Source organism: Carassius gibelio, chromosome B22 (assembly GCF_023724105.1).
Source record: "Carassius gibelio isolate Cgi1373 ecotype wild population from Czech Republic chromosome B22, carGib1.2-hapl.c, whole genome shotgun sequence".
In the NCBI taxonomy this organism is placed as follows: domain Eukaryota; kingdom Metazoa; phylum Chordata; class Actinopteri; order Cypriniformes; family Cyprinidae; genus Carassius; species Carassius gibelio.
This window is the reverse complement of record NC_068417.1, coordinates 44032598-44052597: the sequence shown is the minus strand read 5'-3', so window position 1 is coordinate 44052597 and position 20000 is coordinate 44032598. Positions and strand designations below refer to the sequence as shown.

At 34.8% G+C, this 20000-nt stretch overlaps 7 non-coding genes across 7 annotated transcripts; all 7 read right to left on the bottom strand.

Annotated features, from left to right (window-relative positions):
* Window positions 1-292: 292 nt before the first annotated feature.
* Window positions 293-411, bottom strand: LOC127997328 (5S ribosomal RNA). The gene has a single exon (XR_008170194.1). It is a non-coding gene; the product is annotated as a 5S ribosomal RNA (ribosomal RNA).
* A 357-nt stretch (window positions 412-768) lies between these two features.
* LOC128000045 (5S ribosomal RNA) lies at window positions 769-887 on the bottom strand. The gene has a single exon (XR_008172844.1). It is a non-coding gene; the product is annotated as a 5S ribosomal RNA (ribosomal RNA).
* A 220-nt stretch (window positions 888-1107) lies between these two features.
* On the bottom strand, window positions 1108-1226 carry LOC128001155 (5S ribosomal RNA). The gene has a single exon (XR_008173926.1). It is a non-coding gene; the product is annotated as a 5S ribosomal RNA (ribosomal RNA).
* A 358-nt stretch (window positions 1227-1584) lies between these two features.
* On the bottom strand, window positions 1585-1703 carry LOC128002881 (5S ribosomal RNA). The gene has a single exon (XR_008175616.1). It is a non-coding gene; the product is annotated as a 5S ribosomal RNA (ribosomal RNA).
* Window positions 1704-2065: 362 nt separating this feature from the next.
* On the bottom strand, window positions 2066-2184 carry LOC128005829 (5S ribosomal RNA). The gene has a single exon (XR_008178469.1). It is a non-coding gene; the product is annotated as a 5S ribosomal RNA (ribosomal RNA).
* Window positions 2185-2404: 220 nt separating this feature from the next.
* Window positions 2405-2523, bottom strand: LOC127998789 (5S ribosomal RNA). The gene has a single exon (XR_008171618.1). It is a non-coding gene; the product is annotated as a 5S ribosomal RNA (ribosomal RNA).
* Window positions 2524-2896: 373 nt separating this feature from the next.
* Window positions 2897-3015, bottom strand: LOC128001511 (5S ribosomal RNA). Its single transcript, XR_008174279.1, has one exon. It is a non-coding gene; the product is annotated as a 5S ribosomal RNA (ribosomal RNA).
* Window positions 3016-20000: the final 16985 nt, after the last annotated feature.

Below are 20000 nucleotides of genomic sequence, written 5' to 3'. Positions count from 1 at the left end.
AAGAAAGCCCAAAAGCTTAAAGCACCTGGTATTCCTAGGCAGTCTCTCATAAAAGTACTAACCAGACCTAAACCTGTTAAGATTCAGAGATCGGGCATTGACTCTTTTTTTTTTTTAATGAAAGATTATTATATAATTCGTGAAATTTTCCAAAAAGATTAAAGCACCTGGTATTCCCAGGCAGTCTCCCATCCATGTACTAAGCAGGCCCAAACCTGCTAATATTCAGAGATCAGGCATTGACTCTATTTTTTGGCAAAATTATTATATACTAAGTGAAAAATGTCCAAAAAGCTTACAGCACCTGGTATTCCCAGGCGGTCTCCCATCCAAGTACTAACCAGGCCCAAACCTGCTTAGCTTCCGAAATCAGACGAGATCGGGCATAGCCAGGTTGGTATGGCCGTAAGCGAAGTCTGCTGCAAAGAGAGGGCTATTTAAAGACCAGCCAATCTTATCGCCAGTACATTATATAAGTAGGAAAGAAAACCCAAAAGCTTAAATCACCTGGTATTCCTAGGCAGTCTCTCATCAAAGTACTAACCAGACCTAAACCTGCTAAGATTCAGAGATCGGGCATTGACTCTATTTTTTGGCAAAATTATTATATAGTAAGTGAAAAATATCCAAAAAGCTTACAGCACCTGGTATTCCCAGGCAGTCTCCCATCCATGTACTAACCAGGCCCAAACCTGCTAAAATTCAGAGATTGGCATTGACTCTATTTTTTGGCAAAATTATTATATACTAAGTGAAAAATTTCCAAAAAGCTTACAGCACCTGGTATTCCCAGGCGGTCTCCCATCCAAGTACTAACCAGGCCCAAACCTGCTTAGCTTCCGAGATCAGACGAGATTGGGCATAGCCAGGTTGGTATGGCCGTAAGCGAAGTCTGCTGCAAAGAGAGGGCTATTTAAAGAACAGCCAATCTTATCGCCAGTACATTATATAAGTAGGAAAGAAAACCCAAAAGCTTAAAGCACCTGGTATTCCTAGGCAGTCTCTCATCAAAGTACTAACCAGACCTAAACCTGCTAAGATTCAGAGATCAGCATTGACTCTATTTTTTGGCAAAATTATTATATACTAAGTGAAAAATTTCCAAAAAGGTTACAGCACCTGGTATTCCCAGGCGGTCTCCCATCCAAGTACTAACCAGGCCCAAACCTGCTTAGCTTCCGAGATCAGACGAGATCGGGCATAGCCAGGTTGGTATGGCCGCAAGCGAAGTCTGCTGCAAAGAGAGGGCTATTTAAAGACCAGCCATTCTTATCGCCAGTACATTATATAAGTAGGAAAGAAAGCCCAAAAGCTTAAAGCACCTGGTATTCCTAGGCAGTCTCTCATCAAAGTACTAACCAGACCTAAACCTGCTAAGATTCAGAGATCAGGCATTGACTCTATTTTTTGGCAAAATTATTATATACTAAGTGAAAAATGTCCAAAAAGCTTACAGAACCTGGTATTCCCAGGCAGTCTCCCATCCATGTACTAACCAGGCCCAAACCTGCTAATATTCAGAGATCGGCATTGACTCTATTTTTTTGGCAAAATTATTATATACTAAGTGAAAAATTTCCAAAAAGCTTACAGCACCTGGTATTCCCAAGCGGTCTCCCATCCAAGTACTAACCAGGCCCAAACCTGCTTAGCTTCCGAGATCAGACGAGATCGGACATAGCCAGGATGGTATGGCCGTAAGCGAAGTCTGCTGCAAAGAGAGGGCTATTTAAAGACCAGCCAATCTTATCGCCAGTACATTATATAAGTAGGAATGAAAACCCAAAAGCTTAAAGCACCTGGTATTCCTAGGCAGTCTCTCATAAAAGTACTAACCAGACCTAAACCTGTTAAGATTCAGAGATCGGGCATTGACTCTTTTTTTTTTTTAATGAAAGATTATTATATAATTCGTGAAATTTTCCAAAAAGATTAAAGCACCTGGTATTCCCAGGCAGTCTCCCATCCATGTACTAACCAGGCCCAAACCTGCTAATATTCAGAGATCGGCATTGACTCTATTTTTTGGCAAAATTATTATATACTAAGTGAAAAATTTCCAAAAAGCTTACAGCACCTGGTATTCCCAGGCGGTCTCCCATCCAATTACTAACCAGGCCCAAACCTGCTTAGCTTCCGAGATCAGACGAGATTGGGCATAGCCAGGTTGGTATGGCCGTAAGGGAAGTCTGCTGCAAAGAGAGGGCTATTTAAAGAACAGCCAATCTTATCGCCAGTACATTATATAAGTAGGAAAGAAAACCCAAAAGCTTAAAGCACCTGGTATTCCTAGGCAGTCTCTCATCAAAGTACTAACCAGACCTAAACCTGCTAAGATTCAGAGATCGGCATTGACTCAATTTTTTGGCAAAATTATTATATACTAAGTGAAAAATTTCCAAAAAGGTTACAGCACCTGGTATTCCCAGGCGGTCTCCCATCCAAGTACTAACCAGGCCCAAACCTGCTTAGCTTCCGAGATCAGACGAGATCGGGCATAGCCAGGTTGGTATGGCCGTAAGCGAAGTCTGCTGCAAAGAGGGGGCTATTTAAAGAACAGCCAATCTTATCGCCAGTACATTATATAAGTAGGAAAGAAAACCCAAAAGCTTAAAGCACCTGGTATTCCTAGGCAGTCTCTCATCAAAGTACTAACCAGACCTAAACCTGCTAAAATTCAGAGATCGGGCATTGACTCTTTTTTTTTTTTTTTTTTTTTTAATGAAAGATTATTATATAATTCGTGAAATTTTCCAAAAAGATTAAAGCACCTGGTATTCCGAGGCAGTCTCCCATCCATGTACTAACCAGGCCCAAACCTGCAAATATTCAGAGATCGGGCATTGACTCTATTTTTTGGCAAAATTATTATATACTAAGTGAAAAATTTCCAAAAAGCTTACAGCACCTGGTATTCCCAGGCGGTCTCCCATCCAAGTACTAACCAGGCCCAAACCTGCTTAGCTTCCGAGATCAGACGAGATCGGACATAGCCAGGATGGTATGGCCGTAAGCGAAGTCTGCTGCAAAGAGAGGGCTATTTAAAGACCAGCCAATCTTATCGCCAGTACATTATATAAGTAGGAATGAAAACCCAAAAGCTTAAAGCACCTGGTATTCCTAGGCAGTCTCTCATAAAAGTACTAACCAGACCTAAACCTGTTAAGATTCAGAGATCGGGCATTGACTCTTTTTTTTTTTTAATGAAAGATTATTATATAATTCGTGAAATTTTCCAAAAAGATTAAAGCACCTGGTATTCCCAGGCAGTCTCCCATCCATGTACTAACCAGGCCCAAACCTGCTAATATTCAGAGATCGGCATTGACTCTATTTTTTGGCAAAATTATTATATACTAAGTGAAAAATTTCCAAAAAGCTTACAGCACCTGGTATTCCCAGGCGGTCTCCCATCCAAGTACTAACCAGGCCCAAACCTGCTTAGCTTCCGAGATCAGACGAGATCGGGCATAGCTTTTTTTTTTTTTTTTTTATTTTATAAAAAACAATGTATAACTACACATTTATTTCAAACAGAAAACAAGTGTACATAACCACTTTATATATTCATTCTTCCTCATTCCTTATTTCATTTACAAACCCCTTTCTTTAATAATTAGCTGAAACTCTTTTGGCAGATTTATGTTATATTCTTGAAAGCATTCCAATATTCTTGTACCCTTCCCTATGAGGATTTTATAAAACTTATCAACTTGTCCATTCATACTAAAATAATTATATAAAGTATGTATATGTCCTTCCAACTTTCTTCTAAAAAAAATCCACATATTAATATTGCAACTTTTTTCTCTCATTACATTACGTCTACCCCAAATTGCATACCTTGCTATAGATAAAATGAAATTTACTCTATACATTTCTTTCCCTTTCCCTTTTTTACCAAGTAAAAAAAATTGATTCCATTCCAATTGTCTTTCAATTTTTTCTCCCAAAATGTCCTCAACAAACATTTTAAATTTCCTCACAAAATCTTCTAGTTCAGAACAGAATAAAAACAAATGTAAAAGACCTTCATCTTCTTTTTCACATACATCACATCTTGCATTTTGTTCAAAACCCATTTTACATAATCTCATTTTTGTATAAATTACATTGTGTCTTAAAAGAAAATTAAAAATCTCAATCACTGGATCCATATAACCTATTCTTAAATTCTCCCAAATATTTTCACATTCCGTCCCTGGAAATAGTCTATTCCAAAAACCATTTGCTATTGGTTTAGCAAAAACCTTTTTTCTAAAAAATGTATATATCATTTTTAAAGAACATGACTGAAAATACACTTTATTCCCACATTCATTTAAAATGACATGAACCTTTCCTTCTCCTTCCTCCTTTTTTTCTATTCTTTCTATCCATTCATTTGGAATTGCTTTTTTAATTTTGTCAAACTGTTGCTTTACAATTCTCTTATCAACCTCATCTCCACTCTCTTCAATTTCATCTACTATACCTTGCAGTGGTATAAAACCTTCTTTTACCTCATATAAAACATCTTTGACTTTATTTATTCCTGCTTTAATCCATGTCTTAAAATATATTTCATTATTTTCATATACAATATTTGAATTTAAAAATAATGGTTGATTCAAAAGCTCCTCCATCCCTTCTGGTTTGTATACAACTGTCAATAAATATTCTTTCCACGCTCTTAAAACTTCTTTATACAATTCTGATACACCATTTAACATATTTTCTTTCAATTTCATCCATATAATGTCCTTTCCCATGTTAAAACCACCACACCTATTTAAAAAATATTTCATACCTTCCTTCCATTCCTGTTTATTTTCTTTATTCAAAAATTTCTTCATAGTTTTTACCCTTAAACTCTTCATCCTTAAATATGGATCTAACAAACCTAAACCTCCCTCCTCAATTGGTCCTATCAGTGTATCATAAGCAATCTTTGCTGGTTTCCCCTCCCATATAAAATTCAAAATACACTTTTTCAACCTCTTATAAGCCCACAACGGCAATGAAGTAACCTCTAATGTATACCACATTTTTGAAAGCATCAGAGCATTTATAATCAAAATTTTCCCTCTTAATTTCAACATCCTTTGTCTCCAGAAGGTCAATCTTCTCTCCATTCCCCCTAAGATTTCGTCCCATATTAAATCTCTAGTTTTCTTTTCATCTTTCCCAATTCTAATTCCCAATATTTTCATATTTTCGGTCTCTTCTTTAAAACTAAAATAATCTGGTAAAGGCTTTGCTGTTCCTATTCTCATCATGACCGTCTTATCTATATTTATTTTTGCTCCTGAACCTTTACAATAGTTTTGTATTGTATTCATTGCTCTCTCAACGCTATCTATATCCCTTAAAATTAATGTTGTGTCATCAGCATATTGATAAATTTTTTGTTCCTTTTCTAATCCTTCAAAACCTATTCCTTTAATATTTTCATCTTCCCCAACCACTAAACCCAGTGGTTCAGCAACTATACTATACAATAATGCAGATAAAGGACACCCTTGTCTTACTGATCTTGTTATACTAAATACATCAGTTAAAAACCCATTACACTTTATACAACTAATTGCCCCTTTGTATAAAACTCTAATCCATTTTATAAAATTATTCCCAAAACCAAAATGCTCTAAAAGTTCAAATAAAAAATCATATTCTACCCTATCAAATGCTTTTTCCAAATCTAAACTAATTATGTATCCTTCTTTATTATTCTCTGTCATATAACTTATTTTTTCTCTTATATTACTAACTGTATCACTTATTTCTCTCCCTATTATTGAATATGATTGATTTGTTGTTATTATTTCAGGTAGAACCTTCTTTAATCGATTTGCTAACATTTTTGCAAGAATTTTAAAATCTGTATTTAACATTGATATAGGTCTATAGTTCTTTAAATCAGCTGAATCACCTCTTTTTTTAAAAATTAGCTTTACCAATCCTACTCTCATCAATTGACTTGCTTGCCCTCTATCATAAATTTCCTCATACACGGGTTTTAAAATGGGGATTAAAATATCCTTAAAAACTCTATAAAATTCACTAGTCAAACCATCTGCTCCAGGACTCTTCCCATTGTTTAACTGTACTATTGCTGTCTCTATTTCTTCCTCTAAAAAATCCTTATCGCACATTTCTTTATCCTCTTTAACTACTTTTTTTTTAACACTCTTTAATAAAACCTGCTTTTCCTCCTCTTTTATACCTTCGCTTTTAAATAGATCTGCATAAAATTCCCTTACACTTTGCAAAATCTCTTTGGACTCTTTTACTCTTCTCCCATCCTTTTTTAATACTTCCTTTATTGTATCAGCCTTTTGTCTACTTTCCTCTAAATTAAAAAAGAAATGTGTACACCTTTCTCCTTCCATCACATTCTTTACCCTACTTCTTATCATAGCTCCTCTACATTTTTCTTCTTCTATTTCTTTTAATTTTTCCTCGTAAATTATAATCCTTTCTATATCTCCATTTTCTTTTTGTAATTCCTCTTTCAAAATATTCCTAACTGCTACTTCTTCTCCCCTTTTAATCTTTTGTTTCAATCTACTATACCTCAATGAATACTTTTTTATTTCATATTTTACATTATCCCACCACACCCTCTTATCTTCTTCGAACATCCCTTTCCCTCTCTCATTCATTATTATTGTTTCCACTGCAAATTTATAGTTCTCATCTTTTAAAAGTTCATTATTTAAACACCATATCCCCTTTCCCCTCTCTACACCAGTTTCATTAAAATTAACTATTACATACTATGATCACTAAGAGATGTAATTTTGTAATATATCTTGTCAATATTTCTTTCCATATTTCTTTTAATCAACATAAAATCTATTCTACTCTGCTTAATTTTATCTTTTACTAACTGTTGCCTTGAAAAATCTTTTATTCCTTCATTTCGTTCTCTCCATATATCTATTAGATCATTTTTATCAATTAATTTAAGCAATTCATCCCTTCCACTATCTCTTTTAAAAACCATATCTTTGGCTATATCCATTCTACTCAAAGCAGTGTTAAAGTCACCCATTAATACAACCTTTTCCCACTTTTCTATATAATCATTTAAATTATTAAAAAATATTTTCTTTTCATCCTCTGCATTTGGAGCATGTACATTACATAAAATTATAGTTTCTCCTCCACAGACCATTTTCACAATTATACATTTGCCTTCTTTATCACAATATATAATTTTAACATCATCACATGTATTTCTTTTAACTAAAACTGCAACTCCTTTTCCTCTTTCACCATCACCATTATTATAATAAATTTCCCCCTTCCATCTTCTTTTAACATCTTCCATCTTTTCATTTTTCCAATTTGTTTCTTGCAATAAGATCACATTTGATTTTTTACACAGTTCTTTCACTTTTTCAAATTTTTCCTCTTTCAATAAACCTCTAACATTTAATGATATAATACTTAAAAGGCTAATAATTAAAAAGTTATTTCCTATATACATCCTTCATTTTCTTCTTCCCTATTCATCAGTACCCCAAATCTGTTTTCATCAAATTCTTTTCTTTTCTTCTGCCTTCTATTTTTAACCATTTCTATATTGGGGGTTACCTTTATGGATCTTCTTCTCTGTATTCTTTCCTTTCCCATTCCATTAGATTCCTCGTTGTCTCCTTTTCCCAAATCCTCTTCTGTTTCCAAGTTATTTTGTAAGTAGTCCTATCATACACTTTATCTCAAGTCTTGATGATTTATGACCCTGATTTATGGCCTGATTTATGGCCGTACAGTCCGTGTAGATTGACAGGTAGTCAGAAGTGTGCATGGTCAGTTTGGATTGATTTATGACTATAAGGCCTGTCAGTCAAAGCGGTTGCCATGCCACTGGGTCCTGTGACCCTTGATTGACATGGCAGAGGTGTGTAAATCAAAAGATCAAAGAGATCTCAGATTTGACTTGTGTTGTGTTTATTACTGGATATATGATGGTTGTATCTGTTACCAGAGCAGTGGGGGATTTCTTATGATGGTTGTATCTGTAACCAGAGCTGTGGGGGGTTTCTGTGAAGTTCCTTTCTGGCTTGTTGTTCACACCTAAAGACAGTGGGAGGTGTTTGGGTTCTTCCTGGGGAAAAAAAATGGCTGTGCAAAAGTGAGGGTTTTGACGTCTTGACAGGATCAATGTTTGTTTGATCTATATGGTGTTGATACCTAGGCACCAACAGGCCACATGCCCCCCGTCTACAAACACATTTGAAAAGGAGGACGATGTCTGGTGTCTTTCCAGGTGAGAATTTCAAAGAGTGAGAGAGACAATTATCTAAATCATCAACTAACCAAGCCGCTGAAGAGATAAATAATTGAATGTTATCTGGAATTAATAAAATCAAACAGGCATTCCTTAATGTTAAGAAAATACTATCCTTAATATGTAATGTGTAAAAGGAGTTGAAATCTCACGCTAATTTTAAAACCAACTCTAAACACACACACACACACACACACACACATTGGTTTTCCATGTTCTATGGGACATCCCGTAGACGTAATGCTTTTTTTAGACTGTACAAATTGTATTTTGCATCACCATACACCAACCTTACACTTAAACCTACCCCTTACAGAAAATTTCGTTAATTTTAAGATTTTCAAAAACACTTCATTCTGTATGATTTATAAACTTGTTTCCTCACAGGGACAAAAACAATCCCCAAGGATTTTGGATATTACCATCATTGTTCCCCATAACAGGGGGTATACCTGAACCACACAAACACACACACACACACACACAAACACATACACACAAACACACACACACACACACTCACACACACACAGACACACACAGTAAAACTGAGTAAACTAAATTTTATTTATGAGCAAATTCGTATTTGTTGTTTTTACTTTGTGTTATGTAAGAAATGTTTTAATTTAATAATCTAACCTGTAGTATGTGTACTGTAAATGAACAAATATACATTTAGCTTAAACTCAGTAAAATAATTACACCTACCATTTTAAACATGTTTAAAAGATTACACATTGTGTGTCACTAAAGCAACGCACACTGTCTATTGTCTTAAAAAATGTTTAAATAACCTGATGACCAGCATTGTTTCTTTAGATCATTTATGCACACAAGTGCTTTTTTCGCACGAGTAGAAAACTCTTTGGATGTGTTTGGCAAAAACATCATTTCTACATCTTAAATGCATGACTGAACTTTTCTTATTCGACAGAAATACTATTTTCTAATTATTTACCCGGCGTATAACACTTGGTGTAAATGTTCTTACCTAGAACAGAAAACATACACTTTGACTATTTGACTATTTTGTAGGCATCATGTAATGTTAAATGGTTTACAAAAAAAAATTAGCACCAGCAGCTGTGATTTTCAAAATGAAAGAAATGTACAAGCTAAGGATGTTTCAACTATTATCATCATTTCCTTTTGACTCTGATAAACTGGTAATGAATTTTCTATGCAAGTGACACGATATACAGTTCTCATACTATTTGTGTAGATAGCTGTGCTAAAACATTTATGACTATTTTTGCATGCCAGCAGATTATGTCAAGGGTGTTTCACATCTAAGAATCAAAATGTTTTTTAAATGACATTTTTCTTACACCTCAAGATTTAGCCATATCAAGATTTTGGACGGCCGTTCACAATTTGTTTGTTGGACTGTACGTTTTTAGGTGATCTCTGTGTGGTGTCATCATAATAGGAATAAATGAAAATTAAGAAATTAAGTTACAGTTTTTCTCTTCGAGATATTTCTTTTAGTGCAACTTTGTGTCTGTCCAAAAAGTGTGATCACATGAAGCATCGACACAACAAAAAATTAAGTCTAGCTGTTTTACACTTAAAACTATTACGACCTAAACAAATGAAACGGTTCCACTGAAAGATGCCCACTCGTTTAAGTTTGAGCATGTTAAAGTTTCCACACTCCTGTGTAGAGATAAATTTTATCCATAACCTTTTGTGTATTCACGTGACCAAATCACTAAGAAAGAGAGTATAGCAAGAAAGCAAATGTTTACAAGGCATATAAAATTCAGAATACAATTGTTAAAAAAAATTATGCTGATTTGTAAATGGTATTTTTATTAATCCACTAGATTAAGTCATCTTGTTCAGATAGCAGATGAAACCATTCACATTTTGTTTGTTTTTCCGTTTTTGTTTTAAGACTCCTGTAAGTTCATGCTAACTCTCGCGTGGGAAAGAGAGCAGGGTGAGCACATCCTATTCATTTAAGAAAAAGTATTAAACATTTGACTGAACCTTTTTATTATTTTGACAAAACACAACAACATTAAAGAATGTTATCCGTTCCTATGGCCATCTTCTTTGACTCAAATAAAGCAACATCTCTGGTGTACGTAAGCATCTACAATGTGTGTATGTGCTAAACATCTGTTTCTCCACTTCAGACAGATTTGTTAGATGGGCTTTTGTTGTAATACAGACACATTTGAGAACTACGATGTTCTCACTTTTGTAATGGTTATAGAAAAATTCAAACATAACTTTTGCATACGTAGCAAAACTGACTAAAAAAATCACTGAATTAAAAAATGCAAAAGTGTGTACGGCATTTGGCAACAGGATTTTAGCTGTAATGAGCACATAAGACAAAAATTGTCAATGTGTGACTTGTAAATATATATTATTTTAGTTGATTTATTTATTTTTACCAGAGATAGTTGACTGATCTGTTTACATGTTGTTTTGCAGTTTTCTGATGAAGAGTTTTCTCTGACTGTGGTCAAACATACAGTGCCTGTTCATAGGAATTTTTACAGCATAACTACAGCATAAAAATATCGCCCCTACATCTAGAGCTCTTGTTCATATAGCTGATGATGATGTTCACATTTTTATTAGTCGTACTCGTTAGTTTCAACATTTCTACTGGACATTAAAGAGTAGACCTATGTGTACTCCCTTTATGTCAGAAGCATTAACATCTACCGTGTGCTAAGAATTTTCTGTTTTCTCCACTTTTGGTGGATTTACTAGAGGGACTATGTGACCTTGTTGTAATGTGATTACGTTTAAGATACATATGATTGCACTAAACCCCCTTGAATAGGTTATAGACATACTCTTTTATACAGGAAATGTTTCCACAACAGAAATATGTATCAGAATAACAAATACCTAATTTGAAAATATGAAATCCTCTCTTCCGAACTATTGTGAAAACTTTTAATGTTGATCCGGCCCACCAGCCGTGGATCTTTTTCATTGTTTTTTTAGATAAAGACTATTCTCAGAGTTTGGTAAACAGGCAAAAACATGAACAAAATGTAGTACAAGATGATTAAATGATTGTCAAGAGACTGTTTAAACTGAGATTGTGATGCACTTTAGAGCTAAAAATTTTCAATCAACTTGAAAATGTGTCCTGCCATTTTCTGTTCTGACTGTTACACTTAATACAAACCCGTCTATTACACTTAAAGTTAGACATTAAAAGTCATGGATGCCACAGGAACTATTTCCTTTCTCTGTTTCTCTAAACATCACACTAAATAAACCAGAGATCACATGTAGAAAGAATTCATTGAAAGGGGTATGTTTTAGTCCATTTTAGATGGTCTGCACCAACACATGTTTTAGATGTTTTAGGTATTCATCAGACTAACAGGTTTGATTTGGGAAACACACACAACTGGAACTGAGTGTTGTCATGTCTTTATAATTGATCTACTTTTACTTTTAAAACAACACAGTGTGAAATTATGGTCTTCGACAGCATGGGCCCCTGAAATGTTGTAGTATATCTTTGTTTTCACAAAATATCTAAACATTTATCTATCTTAAAATATTAGTTATTACGTGTTTACAAAGTTGTCATGTCTGACGTTTACATTTTTAAGAACATCTGATATAGTTTATCATCTTTTAAATTTTATAACGTATATTTCACCAAACCTTGATGCCTGAAAAACGGGTTTAGCATCAGTCCACCTTTCAGTTGTTAGCCAGAAAATGCAAGTGAGCCGAGATTTCATTACTGAGATAATCTACATGATGTGAATCTAGCTCACAGTTACATTACAGTTTTGGGGTTCTAGTTTATGTTGAATAGTGTTTGTTACTGCTCCACATGTTTAACACCACATTACTCCATTGTGAAGATATGTACTGTATAAAAAGTTTTTCACTGTAGTAGTCCAACTCTGAAACCAGACCAAACAAAAATGAGCTTGAGCCTTAGTTGTAGCAGAATTAAAATGTTTTCTTTTTATCTTTCCATGATTTGTGCGGGTTGTTCTGAACCATGGTTTCATTTTAAACATCACAATCGTATTGTATTGTCCTGTATGATTGTAAAGAGTTTTGTGTGTGTCAGTCTCTGGATTTTTTTTTTTTGCAAACAGAACTGCTGTAATGTTAGCGAGCTCTTTGTGTTGTCTGCTTTACTGTGTTTATATATGTCAGATTTCTTTAAATTTGCTCGATTAAAGTATTTAACACAGTTTTGGGTAATGTGTGTGTGAATATAGAGGATCTTTACAAATATTTTTTCTTGAAATATCCATCTAACACTCTGAACCGAGACTGCTTCTTTTAAATATAACATTAACACATTTTTCATGAGCTCAGACCCATTGTTTCATAAACCACAAAAGATTAAAATGTGATTCAACTTTTTATTTCAACAATAGATTTTTGAATATACATTCATACACTGAAGTAGTGAAGAAAATGGTCAAATTGGCATTACTAACAAACAGTAATAATGACATTACAGGTGGTCTAGCCAGAAAAGAAAATCTCTACAGGCCAGCATGTTTTGTTCTAGTATGTAGTTGACGTAAGTTTGAACAATCTCACATGTCATGGAACCATAATTTTTTGAAATCAACAATGTACATAAATCTGTTACACATGTACACAGACAGAGAATCTCGTTAATGTCCATCTCATTGTCACATTCAGACATCACATCCAGAATTTTTCTAGTCGTTACACAGACTGATTCTTTACTGGTAATAAACATACTAGTCAAATCAGGCCATGGGTTATTTTTCAGGCTTCTTACAACATTCATTTCATTCTTAAGATTTTTTACACACTTGGTATCCCCGGTACAATCATGATTTGGATTCTCTATGACCGCATGCATCAGTTTGATCATTTGTTCTCGGTAACGCTGTTTAAACATAGTGTCTATGTAGTCTGTTACATGACACGCTTCCCCCGGGGTGCAGTCGCACTTCAGCTGATCATCCGTAGCGGCGACAGAACTCCAGTTGCAATCCATCTGCTTTTGCCCAGCGTCAGACATCCTTTTCAGAATTTAATTCAAGAGATAGACTTTGTACCCTAATCAATATAGAATGTTGTCACCATTTCCCAGAATCTGGACTGACTGTATTAATCCACGACGATCCAGGCCTTGTGCAATTTCGGTTTCAATTTCTGGTTTATGGTTCAGATCCGTCGAAGCCTTATTATTTGAAAAATTAGCATCAGTTTCAGACAAATTTTATTGTTGAAGCTGATTCTGTCAGTCCATGTAGATAATGTTTTGATCAACAAGATGTTGCAGTAGCTCCGCTGACCGTGCTGTAAAACCCTTGTTCGCAGATCTAGGAAAACCTGTGATAACTGCAGAGTTTATGAGGTCAGCCGCTCACAGGGGAAGAAGACTAGCCATAGTCACGAGGAAGTAGTGGTGGATCTTCTGTACATTTAAACAAAAAAAAAAGGGTGGTCTTGTTTCTACGTTTCAAATGTTGCTTGGTTGGTTGTTGAGATGGGGGTGTTGCACTCTAAAAGTGGAGGAGGGTGAAGGGGCCTAATTAGGGATGTGTTTTGACCGGCGAAGCCTAGTTTATGTCACCAAAGAGAATTCTGTCATTTTCACTGGAAGATATTTTGATTATAGATTACGAGGTTTATTAGGATTTTTGTTAAGACACTTGTTTCAAGTAACAGTAATGTATTGTGGCTTGGGAAAACTTAATCCAACAGCCATTTATTAAACATAGAGCAAGGAACACATAAAAGGGTGAGTAAACACTGAAAAAGAAACATTACAACATCATTGTTCAGGTTTGTTATACCGAATACACTATTATCTGACTGATCATTCGGTTTTAAAATAAATTTAAATTGACTGAAACAGCTTGTTTATCATTGAAAAAATTGTGTTCAACATGGGTATGTCACATTGCTCAAAATATAGTCTCTTTTTGCAGCATTCGTAAGGGTTGACCTCAGGAAGAGGTCAGTCACGATCAGACTCATCAGAGTCAAAGTTTGTTTCAAAGTCCTCCCGACGTTTATTTATCTGCATGAGATAATTCTGGTCATGAAGCGTTTTGTTCCAATAGGATGCTATAGATATGTAGTCTGGTGGCTTTCTTGCATAGTACCGCATACCAGGCATTGTACCATCCCATTGGAAAATGTACCAGATGTTTTCATCCATATTAAAGTTTCTCCAAATTTGATTGTAGAAGTATGCCCAGTCTACGGCGGTCAAAAGCAGGTAGGTGCATTCGGATGTATATTCTTCATAAGATTCCAAAACGTAGAGCTTCACAATCTGCAACTCTTTGTCAAACACAAATCTCCCCACACGATCATAAGACACAGTGAAATCTTGTTTCACAATATCTTCATCTTCAATGAGAACCTTTCTTATGCTCTTCCCTTGATTTTTTCCTTGGTACAAAAGTCAGCTCCTCTCTCATTTCAGCAGAACTTCTTGGCGGTGTTACACACATCATTCTTCTAGATGTGTCAGGACTGTTTGGAGCGACGGCAGTCATTGTAACAGGAGCATGCAGAAAGTCTTCTGTGGTTAACTATATGCCACTAAAGCTTTTTTAAGTATCACACTTGGAAAGTAGGTAGGACCCCACAAGTGTGAAACAAACAAGGATGTGACACCTTCAGTAGTCATAAAACATTGGATGCTTTAGCACATTCAGTGAGATTATTTTCATCTTAAACAATGTATGTTTTCCTTGCGAACAAAGCATCAAAATTATCTTTCTAGTAAATCTAAAGTACACTGTTGCATGGTGGTTTTGTTTACAGTTTGTTTGTGATGACCACTAATATAATTTAATTATGTACAAATCGGCCGAGAACTATAATTATCATGAATGTGTTAATGTTATATTTAAAAGAAGCAGTCTCGGTTCAGAGTGTTAGATGGATATTTCAAGAAAAAATATTTGTAAAGATCCTCTATATTCACACACACATTACCCAAAACTGTGTTAAATACTTTAATCGAGCAAATTTAAAGAAATCTGACGTATATAAACACAGTAAAGCAGACAACACAAAGAGCTCGCTAACATTACAGCAGTTCTGTTTGCAAAAAAAAAAAAATCCAGAGACTGACACACACAAAACTCTTTACAATCATACAGGACAATACAATACGATTGTGATGTTTAAAATGAAACCATGGTTCAGAACAACCCGCACAAATCATGGAAAGATAAAAAGAAAACATTTTAATTCTGCTACAACTAAGGCTCAAGCTCATTTTTGTTTGGTCTGGTTTCAGAGTTGGACTACTACAGTGAAAAACTTTTTATACAGTACATATCTTCACAATGGAGTAATGTGGTGTTAAACATGTGGAGCAGTAACAAACACTATTCAACATAAACTAGAACCCCAAAACTGTAATGTAACTGTGAGCTAGATTCACATCATGTAGATTATCTCAGTAATGAAATCTCGGCTCACTTGCATTTTCTGGCTAACAACTGAAAGGTGGACTGATGCTAAACCCGTTTTTCAGGCATCAAGGTTTGGTGAAATATACGTTATAAAATTTAAAAGATGATAAACTATATCAGATGTTCTTAAAAATGTAAACGTCAGACATGACAACTTTGTAAACACGTAATAACTAATATTTTAAGATAGATAAATGTTTAGATATTTTGTGAAAACAAAGATATACTACAACATTTCAGGGGCCCATGCTGTCGAAGACCATAATTTCACACTGTGTTGTTTTAAAAGTAAAAGTAGATCAATTATAAAGACATGACAACACTCAGTTCCAGTTGTGTGTGTTTCCCAAATCAAACCTGTTAGTCTGATGAATACCTAAAACATCTAAAACATGTGTTGGTGCAGACCATCTAAAATGGACTAAAACATACCCCTTTCAATGAATTCTTTCTACATGTGATCTCTGGTTTATTTAGTGTGATGTTTAGAGAAACAGAGAAAGGAAATAGTTCCTGTGGCATCCATGACTTTTAATGTCTAACTTTAAGTGTAATAGACGGGTTTGTATTAAGTGTAACAGTCAGAACAGAAAATGGCAGGACACATTTTCAAGTTGATTGAAAATTTTTAGCTCTAAAGTGCATCACAATCTCAGTTTAAACAGTCTCTTGACAATCATTTAATCATCTTGTACTACATTTTGTTCATGTTTTTGCCTGTTTACCAAACTCTGAGAATAGTCTTTATCTAAAAAAAACAATGAAAAAGATCCACGGCTGGTGGGCCGGATCAACATTAAAAGTTTTCACAATAGTTCGGAAGAGAGGATTTCATATTTTCAAATTAGGTATTTGTTATTCTGATACATATTTCTGTTGTGGAAACATTTCCTGTATAAAAGAGTATGTCTATAACCTATTCAAGGGGGTTTAGTGCAATCATATGTATCTTAAACGTAATCACATTACAACAAGGTCACATAGTCCCTCTAGTAAATCCACCAAAAGTGGAGAAAACAGAAAATTCTTAGCACACGGTAGATGTTAATGCTTCTGACATAAAGGGAGTACACATAGGTCTACTCTTTAATGTCCAGTAGAAATGTTGAAACTAACGAGTACGACTAATAAAAATGTGAACATCATCATCAGCTATATGAACAAGAGCTCTAGATGTAGGGGCGATATTTTTATGCTGTAGTTATGCTGTAAAAATTCCTATGAACAGGCACTGTATGTTTGACCACAGTCAGAGAAAACTCTTCATCAGAAAACTGCAAAACAACATGTAAACAGATCAGTCAACTATCTCTGGTAAAAATAAATAAATCAACTAAAATAATATATATTTACAAGTCACACATTGACAATTTTTGTCTTATGTGCTCATTACAGCTAAAATCCTGTTGCCAAATGCCGTACACACTTTTGCATTTTTTAATTCAGTGATTTTTTTAGTCAGTTTTGCTACGTATGCAAAAGTTATGTTTGAATTTTTCTATAACCATTACAAAAGTGAGAACATCGTAGTTCTCAAATGTGTCTGTATTACAACAAAAGCCCATCTAACAAATCTGTCTGAAGTGGAGAAACAGATGTTTAGCACATACACACATTGTAGATGCTTACGTACACCAGAGATGTTGCTTTATTTGAGTCAAAGAAGATGGCCATAGGAACGGATAACATTCTTTAATGTTGTTGTGTTTTGTCAAAATAATAAAAAGGTTCAGTCAAATGTTTAATACTTTTTCTTAAATGAATAGGATGTGCTCACCCTGCTCTCTTTCCCACGCGAGAGTTAGCATGAACTTACAGGAGTCTTAAAACAAAAACGGAAAAACAAACAAAATGTGAATGGTTTCATCTGCTATCTGAACAAGATGACTTAATCTAGTGGATTAATAAAAATACCATTTACAAATCAGCATAATTTTTTTTAACAATTGTATTCTGAATTTTATATGCCTTGTAAACATTTGCTTTCTTGCTATACTCTCTTTCTTAGTGATTTGGTCACGTGAATACACAAAAGGTTATGGATAAAATTTATCTCTACACAGGAGTGTGGAAACTTTAACATGCTCAAACTTAAACGAGTGGGCATCTTTCAGTGGAACCGTTTCATTTGTTTAGGTCGTAATAGTTTTAAGTGTAAAACAGCTAGACTTAATTTTTTGTTGTGTCGATGCTTCATGTGATCACACTTTTTGGACAGACACAAAGTTGCACTAAAAGAAATATCTCGAAGAGAAAAACTGTAACTTAATTTCTTAATTTTCATTTATTCCTATTATGATGACACCACACAGAGATCACCTAAAAACGTACAGTCCAACAAACAAATTGTGAACGGCCGTCCAAAATCTTGATATGGCTAAATCTTGAGGTGTAAGAAAAATGTCATTTAAAAAACATTTTGATTCTTAGATGTGAAACACCCTTGACATAATCTGCTGGCATGCAAAAATAGTCATAAATGTTTTAGCACAGCTATCTACACAAATAGTATGAGAACTGTATATCGTGTCACTTGCATAGAAAATTCATTACCAGTTTATCAGAGTCAAAAGGAAATGATGATAATAGTTGAAACATCCTTAGCTTGTACATTTCTTTCATTTTGAAAATCACAGCTGCTGGTGCTAATTTTTTTTTGTAAACCATTTAACATTACATGATGCCTACAAAATAGTCAAATAGTCAAAGTGTATGTTTTCTGTTCTAGGTAAGAACATTTACACCAAGTGTTATACGCCGGGTAAATAATTAGAAAATAGTATTTCTGTCGAATAAGAAAAGTTCAGTCATGCATTTAAGATGTAGAAATGATGTTTTTGCCAAACACATCCAAAGAGTTTTCTACTCGTGCGAAAAAAGCACTTGTGTGCATAAATGATCTAAAGAAACAATGCTGGTCATCAGGTTATTTAAACATTTTTTAAGACAATAGACAGTGTGCGTTGCTTTAGTGACACACAATGTGTAATCTTTTAAACATGTTTAAAATGGTAGGTGTAATTATTTTACTGAGTTTAAGCTAAATGTATATTTGTTCATTTACAGTACACATACTACAGGTTAGATTATTAAATTAAAACATTTCTTACATAACACAAAGTAAAAACAACAAATACGAATTTGCTCATAAATAAAATTTAGTTTACTCAGTTTTACTGTGTGTGTCTGTGTGTGTGTGAGTGTGTGTGTGTGTGTGTTTGTGTGTATGTGTTTGTGTGTGTGTGTGTGTGTGTTTGTGTGGTTCAGGTATACCCCCTGTTATGGGGAACAATGATGGTAATATCCAAAATCCTTGGGGATTGTTTTTGTCCCTGTGAGGAAACAAGTTTATAAATCATACAGAATGAAGTGTTTTTGAAAATCTTAAAATTAACGAAATTTTCTGTAAGGGGTAGGTTTAAGTGTAAGGTTGGTGTATGGTGATGCAAAATACAATTTGTACAGTCTAAAAAAAGCATTACGTCTACGGGATGTCCCATAGAACATGGAAAACCAATGTGTGTGTGTGTGTGTGTGTGTGTGTTTAGAGTTGGTTTTAAAATTAGCGTGAGATTTCAACTCCTTTTACACATTACATATTAAGGATAGTATTTTCTTAACATTAAGGAATGCCTGTTTGATTTTATTAATTCCAGATAACATTCAATTATTTATCTCTTCAGCGGCTTGGTTAGTTGATGATTTAGATAATTGTCTCTCTCACTCTTTGAAATTCTCACCTGGAAAGACACCAGACATCGTCCTCCTTTTCAAATGTGTTTGTAGACGGGGGGCATGTGGCCTGTTGGTGCCTAGGTATCAACACCATATAGATCAAACAAACATTGATCCTGTCAAGACGTCAAAACCCTCACTTTTGCACAGCCATTTTTTTTCCCCAGGAAGAACCCAAACACCTCCCACTGTCTTTAGGTGTGAACAACAAGCCAGAAAGGAACTTCACAGAAACCCCCCACAGCTCTGGTTACAGATACAACCATCATAAGAAATCCCCCACTGCTCTGGTAACAGATACAACCATCATATATCCAGTAATAAACACAACACAAGTCAAATCTGAGATCTCTTTGATCTTTTGATTTACACACCTCTGCCATGTCAATCAAGGGTCACAGGACCCAGTGGCATGGCAACCGCTTTGACTGACAGGCCTTATAGTCATAAATCAATCCAAACTGACCATGCACACTTCTGACTACCTGTCAATCTACACGGACTGTACGGCCATAAATCAGGCCATAAATCAGGGTCATAAATCATCAAGACTTGAG